This window comes from Oncorhynchus gorbuscha, unplaced genomic scaffold (genome assembly GCF_021184085.1).
Source record: "Oncorhynchus gorbuscha isolate QuinsamMale2020 ecotype Even-year unplaced genomic scaffold, OgorEven_v1.0 Un_scaffold_9306, whole genome shotgun sequence".
NCBI classification, from domain to species: Eukaryota; Metazoa; Chordata; class Actinopteri; order Salmoniformes; family Salmonidae; genus Oncorhynchus; species Oncorhynchus gorbuscha.
The window spans coordinates 1-12,938 of NW_025752306.1; the positions used below are offsets into that span (position 1 = coordinate 1).

Consider the following 12,938-nt stretch of genomic DNA (forward strand, 5'->3'; position numbering starts at 1 on the left):
GTAGGTTAGTAGTCATAGTGTTGTCTTGATGGACAGTATAGTTGTAGTAGGTTAGTAGTCATAGTGTGTTGTCTAGATGGACAGTATAGTTGTAGTAGGTTAGTAGTCATAGTGTTGTCTAGATGGACAGTATAGTTGTAGTAGGTTAGTAGTCATAGTGTTGTTAGATGGACAGTATAGTTGTAGTAGGTTAGTAGTCATAGTGTTGTCTAGATGGACAGTATAGTTGTAGTAGGTTAGTAGTCATAGTGTTGTCTAGATGGACAGTATAGTTGTAGTAGGTTAGTAGTCATAGTGTTGTCTAGATGGACAGTATAGTTGTAGTAGGTTAGTAGTCATAGTGTTGTCTAGATGGCAAGTATAGTTGTATTTGGTTAGTAGTCATAGTGTTGTCTAGATGGACAGTATAGTTGTAAAGTTTTTGATGAGAGACAGTATACTCAAGTTATCTCCCTCTAGCATGTGGTGGACCGTGCAACACCCTGACACACACACAGTGGTGGACCGTGCAACACCACACACACACACACACACACACACACACACACACACACACACACACACACACACACACACACACACACACACACACACACACACACACACACACACACACACACACACACACACACACACACACACACACACACACACACACACACACACACACACACACACCCATGACACTTATACAGACAACATGCTACGGATGAAGACTGAGCCTGAGTATGAAGAAAAGACGTTATGTTTATTGCCTGTTTTAGGTGAGTCAGTGAAACAATTTTGTGTTCATTTTTTTTCAACAAAGTTCTACCCTGTCCCCAGATCTGCTTGTGGCTCTTACCGACTCCATTGCTGTCATTGTCAAGCCAATGATGGCAATGCAATAAGGAGACTAGGACCCAGGCTAACAGAGTAAAGTTTAAAAGTGTCCTGTACTAAGGTATTTCTGTTGCTTTGTTAAGGAGACTAGGACCCAGGCTAACAGAGTAAAGTTGACAAGTGTCCTGTACTAAGGTATTTCTGTTGGTTTGTTAAGGAGACTAGGACCCAGGCTAACAGAGTAAAGTTGACAAGTGTCCTGTACAGAGACTAGGACCCAGGCTAGCAGAGTAAAGTTGACAAGTGTCCTGTACTAAGGTATTTCTGTTGGTTTGTTAAGGAGACTAGGACCCAGGCTAACAGAGTAAAGTTGACAAGTGTCCTGTACTAAGGTATTTCTGTTGGTTTGTTAAGGAGACTAGGACCCAGGCTAGCAGAGTAGGAGTGTCCCTATGGTATTTCTGTTGGTTTGTTAAGGAGACGAGACCCAGGCTAGCAGAGTAAAGTTGACAAGTGTCCTGTACTAAGGTATGTCTGTTGGTCTGTTGAGACTAGGACCCAGGCTAACAGAGTAAAGTTGACAAGTGTCCTGTACTAAGGTATTTCTGTTGGTTTGTTAAGGAGACTAGACCCAGGCTAGCAGAGTAAAGTTGACAAGTGTCCTGTACTATGGTATTTCTGTTGGTTTGTTAAGGAGACGAGGACCCAGGTAGCAGAGTAAAGTGACAAGTGTCCTGTACTAAGGTATGTCTGTTGGTCTGTTCTCTTCCAGTTGTGGCCTGTCTAGTGTCCATAATGGGTATGTATTCAAATTGTTCCGGTTTTCTGTTTTCCAAATCCATCTCACACATAACTCTTATCCCAGTCTATTATATCCATATGGTTCAATGAGAAAATGTCCCGTTTTGAGTTTCACAGCCACACTAAACTCTCCAACTGCTTGACAGCAATGTTCTAAAGAACCTAAACAAATGTAAAACCATGTTTCTGAGCTCTGGGCTGAAGTTTCTAGGTACAGATCTAGGATCTGCTTCCCCAACCCTAACCGTAGCCATTAAGGAAATGCAAAACTGACCCGAGATCAGCATCTTGAGGCTACTTCAACCTACTCCTCTCTGTAGGTGGTTCATCTCTCCCTAGCCCTATTCTGATTGGTCCAGACAAGGCCTACCTCAACTCCAAGGTAGAGTTCCAATGTAGGTCACCTGGGTCTCTCCACCAAACACGTACGAGCTCCTGAAGGACGGCAACCACCTGGTTGCCACGAGCAACGACCTCCAAGACGAGCGATCGGCTACATTCTTCCTGAAGATCTCTGTGACGTCAGGAGGATCGTACCACTGTAGGGTGACGGCAGGTGGAAACATGGGCCTCAGTGGAACAGTCCGTCTGCAAGTAGTGAGTGAGTAGAAGTGTGTGTGTGTGTGTGTGTGTGTGTGTGTGTGTGTGTGTGTGTGTGTGTGTGTGTGTGTGTGTGTGTGTGTGTGTGTGTGTGTGTGTGTGTGTGTGTGTGTGTGTGTGTGTGTGTGTGTGTGTGGTAGAGCTGTTTCAGTGGAATCGATCATTTCACAGCTAAATGCTTTCACCCATCCCCTTCGTCCATCCTCCTCCTCCATCCTCCCCTCCTCCACCCCACCTCAGTCCCTGTCTCAGGCACTATGGTGACCTCTGACCCTGATCCTCCCATTCTCTACGAGGGGTTGCGGCTCACTCTCACCTGTGATGTCACCAAGGGCTCCCACCTCTCCTACACCTGGTTCTACAACAGACAGGAAGTGACATCATCTCCAACTCACCTTTGACCCCGCTTCTGCTTTGGCCGGTGGGAACACGCTGGTGGTGGAGAGGGTCACAGCAAAGCATGCTGGGAATTATTCGTGCATTGCCGGGACCAGGATGCAGACCAACAGCAGGTTCTCCAGCAGCAGAGAGGTCACGGTCAGGGTCAAAGGTACAACTGCAGAGGTTAAAAGTCGAAGGTTAAGTCACAACCACAACCGTACTGGACCTGGGAATGGCGATCACAGAGACTATTTACACAGAGAACCTATAACATGTCAAACGTTCTGCTCCTTTTAACCCCTCTCTTCCTTTCCCTTTCTCTCTTCCTTTCCTTTCTCTCCCTCCTTTCTCTCTTCCTTTCCCTCTCCTCCTTTCTCTCTGCCCTCCTTTTCTCTCTGCCCTCCTTTCTTCTGCCTCCTTTCTCTCTTCCTTTCCCTTTCTCTCCCTCCTTTCTCTCTGCCTTCATCTCTCTCTGCCCTCCTTTCTCTCTCTCTCCTTTCTCTCTCCCTCCTTTCTCTCTCCCTCCTTTTCTCTCTGCCTTCATCTCTCTCTGCCCTCCTTTCTCTCCTCCTTTCTCTCCTCCTTTCTCTCCCTCCTTTCTCTCTGCCCTCCTTTCTCTCTCCTTTCTCTCTGCCCTCCTTTCTCTCTGCCCTCCTTTCTCTCTGCCCTCCTTTCTCTGCCCTCCTTTCTCTCTGCCCTCCTTTCTCTCTGCCTTTCCTTTCTCTCTCTGCCCTCCTTTCTCTCTGCCCTCCTTTCTCTGCCCTCCTTTCTCTCTGCCTTCCTTTCTCTCTGCCCACCTTTCTCTCTGCCCTCCTTTTCTCTCTGTCCTCCTTTCTCTCTGCCCTCCTTTCTCTGCCTTCCTTTTCTCTCTGCCCTCCTTTCTCTCTGCCTCCTTTCTCTCTGTCTCTCCTTTCTCTCTGCCCTCCTTTTCTCTCTGCCTTTCCTTTTCTCTCTGCCCTCCTTTTCTCTGCCCTCCTTTCTCTCTGCCTCCTTTCTCTCTCTGTCCCTCCTTTTCTTCTCTGCCCTCCTTTCTCTCTGCCCTCCTTTCTCTCCCCTCCTTTCTCTCTGCCCTCCTTTCTCTGCCCTCCTTTCTCTCCCTCCTTTCTCTCCTGCCCCTCCTTTTCTCCCTCCTTTTCTCTGCCCTCCTTTCTCTCTGCCCTCCTTTCTCTCTGCCCTCCTTTCTCTCTGCCTTCCTTTTCTCTGCCCTCCTTTCTCTCTGCCCTCCTTTCTCTCTGCCTTCCTTTTTTCTCTGCCCTCCTTTTCTCTCTGCCCTCCTTTCTCTCTGCCCTCCTTTCTCTCTGCCCTCCTTTCTCTCTGCCCTCCTTTTCTCTCTGCCTTCCTTTCTCTGCCCTCCTTCTCTGCCCTCCTTTCTCTCTGCCCTCCTTTCTCTCTGCCTTCCTTTCTCTCTGCCCTCCTTTCTCTCTGCCCTCCCTTTCTTTACTGCCTCCTTTCTCTCTCTCTCGATCTCTCTCTTTATCTCTCTTTATCTCTCTCTCTCTCTCCCTCAGCCTATCTCTCCGTACCCCAAATATCCTTCACCATCTCCAAAGAGGGTTCGAGTTACTGCGGCAATGTGACCTGCAGGTCGTCAAGGGGAACCCTCCTGTGACTTTCTACCTCTTCCTTGACGACAAGGAGGTGGGTTCCGGCGTGCAACGGAGTCGCTGGTTGCCTGGTTCTCCATTGCCATGGTTCCCGGGCGTGACATGGGCACGGTGCGGTGTACAGTGGAGAGTGATGCACAGAGACTGACCAGCAGACCCCTCACTCTGGTAGTGGGTACGGGCTAAACCTGTGTGTGTGTGTATTGTAGTATTCTATGTGTTTCCTGCATGTGTTTATGTCATGATAGCTGTATGAGTGTTGACTGTGTTTATGCCATGATAGCTGTATGAATGTTGACTGTTTTTATGTCATGATAGCTGTATGAGTGTTGACTGTGTTCATGTCATGATAGCTGTATGAGTGTTGACTGTGTTTATGTCATGATAGCTGTATGAGTGTTGACTGTGTTTATGTCATGATAGCTGTATGAGTGTTGACTGTGTTCATGTCATGATAGCTGTATGAGTGTTGACTGTGTTTATGTCATGATAGCTGTATGAGTGTTGACTGTGTTTATGTCATGATAGCTGTATGAGTGTTGACCCATGATAGCTGTATGAGTGTTGACTGTGTTTATGTCATGATAGCTGTATGAGTGTTGACCCTGTATGAGTGTTGACTGTGTTTATCCATGATAGCATCCTGTGTTTATGCCATGATAGCTGTATGAGTGTTGACTGTGTTCATGTCATGATAGCTGTATGAGTGTTGACTGTGGCCATCTCCCTCTCTCTCCCCTTCCCATCCCTTCCTCCTTCCTATTCCTCTCTCTCCCCTTCCCATCCCTTCCTCCTTCTCATTCCTCTCTCTCCCCTTCCCACCCCCTTCCTCCTTCTCATTCCTCCTTCCCTCCATCCTCCTCTTCCCCTTCCCATCCCTTCCTCCTTCTCATTCCCTCTCTTTCCCCTTCCCATCCCTTCCTCCTTCTCATTCCTCTCTCCCCCTTCCCATCCCTTCCTCCTTCTCATTCCTCCCTCCCCTCCATCCTCCTCTTCCCCTTCCCATCCCTTCCTCCTTCTCATTCCTCTCTCTCTCCCCCTTCCCATCCCTTCCTCCTTCTCATTCCTCCTCCATCCTCTCTTCCCCTTCCCATCCCTTCCTCCTTCATTCCTCTTCCCTTCCCATCCCTTCCTCCTTCTCATTCCTCTCTCTCCCTTCCCATCCCTTCCTCCTTCTCATTCCTCTCTCTCCCCCTTCCCATCCCTTCCTCCTTCTCCATTCCTCCCTCCATCCATCCTCCTCTTCCCCTTCCCATCCCTTCCTCCTTCTCATTCCTCCTCTCCCCCTTCCCATCCTTCCTCCTTCTCATTCCTCTCTCTTCCTTCCCTTCCCTTCCTTCTCCTTCTCATTCCTCTCTCTCCCTTCCCATCCCTTCCTCCTTCTCATTCCTCTCTCTCCCCTTCCCATCCCTTCCTCCTTCTCATTCCCTCTCTCCCCCTACCATCCCTTCCTCCTTCCCATCCCTCCTCCTTCTCCTTCCTCCCTCCCTCCCTCCTCCCTCTTCCCCTTCCATCCCTTCCTCCTTCTCATTCCTCCCTCTCCTTCCCATCCTTCCTCCTTCTCCTTCCTCCCTCCCTCTGCCTCTCCCCCTTCCATCACTTCCTCCCTCCTCCTCTTCCCCGTCCATCCCTTCCTCCTTCTCATTCCTCCCTCTCCCCTTCCCATCCCTTCCTCCTTCTCCTTCCTCCCTCCCTCTGCCTCTCCCCCTTCCCATCCCTCCCTCCTCCTCCTCTTCCCCTTCCCATCCCTTCCTCCTTCTCCTTCCCTCCTCCCTCTGCCTCTCCCCCTTCCCATCCCTTCCTCCTTCTCCTTCCTCCCTCCCTCTGCCTCTCCCCCTTCCCCATCCCTTCCTCCTTCCTCCCTCCTCTGCCTCTCCCCTTCCCATCCCTTCCTCCTTCTCCTTCCTCCCTCCCTCCGCCTCTTCCCCTTCGCATCCCTTCCTCCCTCCCTCTGCCTCTCCCCCTTCCCATCCCTTCCTCCTTCTCATTCCTCTCTTCCCCTTCCCATCCCTTCCTCCTTCTCCTTCCTCCCTCCCTCCCTCCCTCCGCCTCTTCCCCTTCGCATCCCTTCCTCCTTCTCCTTCCTCCCTCTCTCCAGTCCCAGTAGGAGGCTCACCAAAGGTGGATGTGGAGTACCTTTACAGGGTTGATTCCAAGATGGCTGCCGCTCGTCTCAATGCCTCCTGGGCCTCGGGACATTCCCTTTCTTCTCCTGGTCCCTCAACGGCTCCCTCCTCCTTCACCCCTCCGAGGAGACTCCTCTCAACCCTCTCATGCCCTCGCGGACGGAGGCGCACCTATTCCTCACCGAGATCACCCTAGAGGACTCTGGGTATTATCGGTGCAGGGCAAGGACAGTTATGACGTAACGTCCGCCTGGGTGGAAAGCCAACCTGTCCTTGTGCAGGTCACAGGTGAGTTAGGATGTGTCCCAAATGAGAGAATTAGTCACCCATAGTCCATAGTCAAAGTAGTGCAAATGGGGAATAGGGTTCCATTTGGGAAGCACACTAAATGATAACAATTTATTTAACTGTATTAACTTTATGCATGTTGACTTGAAAGTCGACAGGTGAGTTAGGTTGAAACTTTACAGGTGAGTTAGGTTGAAACTTTACAGGTGAGTTAGGTTGAAACTTTACAGGTGAGTTAGGTTGAAACTTTACAGGTGAGTTAGGTTGAAACTTTACAGGTGAGTTAGGTTGAAACTTTACAGGTGAGTTAGGTTGAAACTTTACAGGTGAGTGAGGTTGAAACTTTACAGGTGAGTGAAGTTTAAACTTTACAGGTGAGTTAGGTTGAAACTTTACAGGTGAGTTAGGTTGAAACTTTACAGGTGAGTTAGGTTGAAATTTTACAGGTGAGTTGGGTTGAAACTTTACAGGCGAGTTAGGTTGAAACTTTACAGGTGAGTGAGGTTGAAACTTTACAGGTGAGTTAGGTTGAAACTTTACAGGTGAGTTAGGTTGAAACTTTACAGGTGAGTTAGTTGTGGTGACCTCTCTCTCCCGTCTCATCTCTGTCCATACAGAAGTTGCCACGACAACCATAGAGGTCATGGCCATAGTATTCTGCTGTCTCCTCATGTTGACCCTGGCAGGGGGTGTGGCCTGTGTGATGAGGATGCTCAACCGCCAACGAGGTGGGTGTGTGTTCAGAATATGTTCATTGTTCTTAAATGTGTCACTCTCAGTCTTTCATTCTCTCTCTCTCTCTCTCTCTTCCTCCCCCTCTCTCTCAGACATTGTTGCAAGCAGCGAGCAGAGAGCGAGAGCAGCACAGTGAGTCCTGTATTTATTTGAGTCTATTGTAGGTCTACAGTGTTTTGAAACTATCCAGTTTAATTCAACCCAACTATGATCCCTTCCAAAACCTCCTTGTACTGTCTCAGATTAGTGTCATTGCCCTTACAAACATCTCTCTCTCTCTTTCTCTCTCTTTTTCTGTCTGCCTGTCTCTGTCTTTCTGCCTGTCTCTCTCTCTCTTTTTCTGTCTGTCTGTCTGTCTGTCTGTCTGTCTGTCTGTCTGTCTGTCTGTCTGTCTGTCTGTCTGTCTGTCTGTCTGTCTGTCTGTCTGTCTGTCTGTCTGTCTGTCTGTCTGTCTGTCTGTCTGTCTTTCTGTCTGCCTGTCTGTCTCTCTCTCTCGCTCTCTGTCTCTTTAATGTCTCCCCCTTCAGTGAAAGACGATTCAGCGAACATTTCTGCATCATTCCAGATCCACTTCCTCTGTCTGACATTACTACCAGGTCAGGGGTCAAGCAAGTGGACACGTCCTGTGTTGACAGTGATGTTGAGAATCAGGTAGAGTTGATGACGCATTTAAAACAACTGAGAGCTCGGAACTCAGAACTCTGAAATCTCCGACTTCTGACTTCCTTGCATTCAAAACAACCGTGAAGAAAACGAGCTCTATTTGAAAGGTCTATTTGAAAGGTCATCCAACACGAAATTCCATCTCGGGAACTCTGGCCTCCTTCTTGTGCTCCGACTTTCCGACCTGAAGATCACTGACGTCATGATTTGACCTCGTATTTTTCAGGGTTCCCAGTTGTTTTGAATGCAGCAATAGTACAGCCAATATACTACTGATATTAGGTGCATGATTTTGAATCTAGACTCCAGAATAATCCAGGGTAGAAAAGGGAGATCACACTGACAAATGTCCATAGAGTATATCACTTTTTTGTGATATATATTTTGGTAAAATACAACTTTTTATCATAACTGTTCTTTCTCTTTTCAGACCCTTGAGATCACAATATAACCAACGTGATGAAATAAAACACAACCTAAGACCGACGAGTTCCTCACAAAATAATCCTTCAATGTCATTTTATCCAACACTTCAGCCCATTTTTCAGATTGAAGTGTTATATTTTCAAAACTCTCACAACAAAATTCAAAACTCATATTGATTGCAGTACTCGCGGGGGTAATACACTCAACCACTGCTACTTCCGTGATCCATACAAAGCCCTTCCCCGCCACCCCTTCGGCAAATCCGACCACGGCGCCATCTTGCTCCTACCGTCTTATTGGTAGAAACTCAAACAGGATGTACCAGTGACTAGAACCATTCAACGCTGGTCTGACCAATCGGAATCCATTCTTCACGATTGTTTGATCATGCAGACTGGGATATGCTCCGGTCAGCCTCAGAGAACAACATTGATCTATACGCTGACTCTGTGAGTGAGTTTATAAGGAAGTGCATTGGAGATGTTGTACCCACTGTGCCTATTAAAACCTTCCCCAACCAGAAACCGTGGATGGATGGCGGCATTCGTGCAAAACCTGAAAGCGCGAACCACCACATTTAACCATAGAAAGAGGTCTGGGAATATGGCTGAATATAAACAATGTAGTTACTCCCTCCGCAAGGCAATCAAACAAGCGAAATGCCGGTACAGGGACAAAGATGAGTTGCAATTCAACGGCTCAGACAGAAGACGTGTGTGGCAGGGCCTACAGGAAATCATGGACTACAAAAAGAACACCAGCTCTGTCACGGACACCGACGTCATGCTTCCAGACAAACTGAACACCTTCTTTGCCCGCTTTGAGGATATACAGTGCCAACGTTGAGGCCCGCTATCAAGGACTGAGCCCGCCCTTTCCTTCTCTGTGGCTAATGTGAGTAAAACATTTAAACGTGTTAACACTGCTGGCCCAGATGGCATCCTATGCCGTGTCCTCAGAGCATGTGTCCTCAGAGCACGTGTCCTCAGAGCACGTGTCATCAGAACACGTGTCCTCAGAGCACGTGTCCTCAGAGCACGTGTCCTCAGAGCACGTGTCCTCAGAACACGTGTCTCAGAGCACGTGTCCTCAGAGCCCGTGTCCTCAGAACACGTGTCCTCCAGAACACGTGTCCTCAGAGCACGTGTCCTCAGAGCACGTGTCCTCAGAACACGTGTCCTCAGAACATGTGTCCTCAGAGCATGTGTCCTCAGAGCATGTGTCCTCAGAGCATGTGTCCTCAGAACATGTGTCCTCAGAACATGTGTCCTCAGAACATGTGTCCTCAGAGCATGTGTCCTCAGAGCATGTGTCCTCAGAGCATGTGTCCTCAGAACATGTGTCCTCAGAGCATGTGTCCTCAGAGCATGTGTCCTCAGAGCATGTGTCCTCAGAACATGCGCAGACCAGCTGGCCGGTGTGTTTACCGACATATTCAATCGCTCCCTGTCCCAGTCTGCTGTCCCCACATGCTTCAAGATGGCCACCGTTGTTCCTGTGCCCAAGAAGGCAAAGATAACTGAACAAAATGACTACTGCTCCGTAGCACTCACTTCTGTCATCATGACGTGCTGAGAGACTAGTCAAGGATCATATCACCTCCACCTAACCGGCCACCCTAGAGCCAATTCAGTTTGCATACCACCCCAACAGGTCCACAGACAATGCAATTGCCATCACACTGCCCTATCCCATCTGAACAAGAGGAATACCTATGTAAGAATGCTGTTCATTGACTACAGCTCAGCATTCAACACTATAGTACCATCCAAGCTCATCATCAAGCTGCAGGCCCTGGGTCTCAACCCCTGTGCAATTGGGTCCTGGACGTTCTGACGGGCTTCCCCCAGGTGGTGAAGGTAGGAAACAACTTCGCTGACCGTCTTACGGGCACTCGGAGTGTAGTGTCAGGAAAACAACTTCTCACTCAACATCAACAAAACAAAGGAGATGATCGTGGACTTCAGGAAACAGCAGAGGGAGCACCCCCCCTATCCACATTGAAAGGACAACAGTGGAGAAGGTAAAAAGTTTTAAGTTCCTGAGCGTACACATCACAGACAAACTGAAATGGTCCACCCACACAGACAGCGTGGTGAAGAAGGCGCAACAGCATCTCTTCAACCTCAGGAGGCTGAAGAAATTTGGCTTGTCATGTTACGTTCCCCAGTTTATGTTGTAGTTTGTGTATTTGCACGTGTTTATTTCAGGAAATGGCTTCCTGAAATCCCTCAAGCAGCTGATTGGTCGACTCCATGGCTAATTGGAGAGCTGACCCCGCCCCCTCGTCAAGACGCAGCTGTCTCCAGTTACACATTCATTCTGAAGCTATATAAAAGCCAGAGTTCTGTTCAGCAGGTTCATTGCTGGGGATCATTGCTGGGAGGTCATTGCAGAGAGATTGAATGTGATAGAGAATCATTGCTGAGAGAGGAGGCTGATGGCTGTGGATAATTTACTATGTTAGTTGTTGGTAGCACTTGGTATGTTCTGGGAGATTGTTGCTCAGATAGAGCTTATTTGATGTCCTTTGTTTCTTAGTTTGTTTGAGAAATTATTTGTTCTCCTGTTTCATTTGTTCCCAGGGGGAAGGGGGGAGGCACCTGGGGGAAGGGGAAGGTACCTAGGGGGAAGGGGAAGGTACCCTAGGGGGAAGGGGAAGGCTAGGGGAGTGGGCAAGAGGCCCGCGGGCATACATATACCCGTAGTATATTCATTGTCTAGGCACAATAGGTAAGACCTGGAGCGGACCACCCCTGTATTTTGGTTAGGGACCAGGTGGTGCTGGAAATTAGGTAAGTAGTGGGTAGGCAGGTAAGATAGGAGAGGGGGCTTTGAGATTTACTTTCTTTGCTTTGGTTCCGTCCAGCCCTTTTCCCCATGTGCCCGTGTAAAGGAATAAAGTCCTTGTAAACGGTGCCCATTCTGTCTGTTGTCATCCTTGCTTCGTCTACAGTCCAGACCTCTTTTCACTTCACGGAGAGTTTAGTTGCAGCAGGGTGTTGCATTCCCTCTTCATAGAGGCGTGCGTAACAGTCATCCAACACCCTGACAAACTTTTACAGATGCACAATCGAGAGCATCCTGTCGGGCTGTATCACAGCCTGGGTACGGCAACTGCACCGTCCTCAGCAAGGCTCTCCAGAGGGTAGTGAGGTCTGCACAACTCATCACCGGGGGCAAAACCTGCCCTCCATGACTCCCTACAGCGCCCAGTGTCACAGGAGGCCAAAGATCATCAAGGACATCAACCACCTGAGCCTGCCTGTTCACTGCGCTATCATCCAGAAAGCGAAGGTCAGTACAGGTACATCAAAGCTGGGACGAGAGACTGAAAAACAGCTTCTATCTCAAGGCCATCAGACTGCTAAACAGCAATGACTAACTCAGAGGCTGCTGCCAACACTGAGACCCGATCACTGGCCACTTTAACAATGGATCACGAGCCACTTTAAATAATGGCACTAATGTTTACATATCTTCCATTACTCATATCACATGTACACACTTGTATTTTATATCATCTATTGCACGTTATCTATCCCGCTAGGCCATCGCTCATCCATATATTTATATGTACATATTCTCATTCCCCTTTTAGATATTATTGTGTATTAGGTAGTTGTTGGGGGAATTGATAGATTACTTGTTAGATATCCTCTATCGGAACTAGAAGCACAAGCATTTCGCTACACTCGTATTAAAAACATCTATAACCATGTATGTGACCAATAAAATTTGATTTGGTTATACAGTACATATGTCAGTCTTAATGGTTCATTCTCCTTGTACAGTACATATGTCAGTCTTAATGTTTCAGTATCCTTGTACAGTACATACAGTGCCTTGCGAAAGTATTCGGCACTTCTCCATTTTGGTTCAGTAGTTATGAAACTATATAGGTAAGCTAAGCACTACTCCATTTTGGTTCAGTAGTTATGAAACTATATAGGTAAGCTAAGCACTACTCCATTTTGGTTCAGTAGTTATGAAACGATATAGGTAAGCTAAGCACTACTCCATTTTGGTTCAGTAGTTATGAAACTATATAGGTAAGCTAAGCACTACTCCATTTTGGTTCAGTAGTTATGAAACTATATAGGTAAGCTAAGCACTACTCCATTTTGGTTCAGTAGTTATGAAACTATATAGGTAAGCTAAGCACTTCTCCATTTTGGTTCAGTAGTTATGAAACTATATAGGTAAGCTAAGCACTACTCCATTTTGGTTCAGTAGTTATGAAACTATATAGGTAAGCTAAGCACTACTCCATTTTGGTTCAGTAGTTATGAAACGATATAGGTAAGCTAAGCACTACTCCATTTTGGTTCAGTAGTTATGAAACTATATAGGTAAGCTAAGCACTACTCCATTTTGGTTCAGTAGTTATGAAACTATATAGGTAAGCTAAGCACTACTCCATTTTGGTTCAGTAGTTATGAAACTATATAGGTAAGCTAAGCACTTCTCCATTTTGGTTCAGTAGTTATGA

The 12,938-nt window shown here is 47.6% G+C and overlaps 1 long non-coding RNA gene across 1 annotated transcript; it reads left to right on the forward strand.

The window, feature by feature from the left end:
• Positions 1–571: 571 nt before the first annotated feature.
• On the forward strand, positions 572–2,042 carry LOC124030119. Its single transcript, XR_006837899.1, has 3 exons — positions 572–764; positions 1,595–1,621; positions 1,944–2,042. It is a non-coding gene; the product is annotated as an uncharacterized LOC124030119 (long non-coding RNA).
• Positions 2,043–12,938: the final 10,896 nt, after the last annotated feature.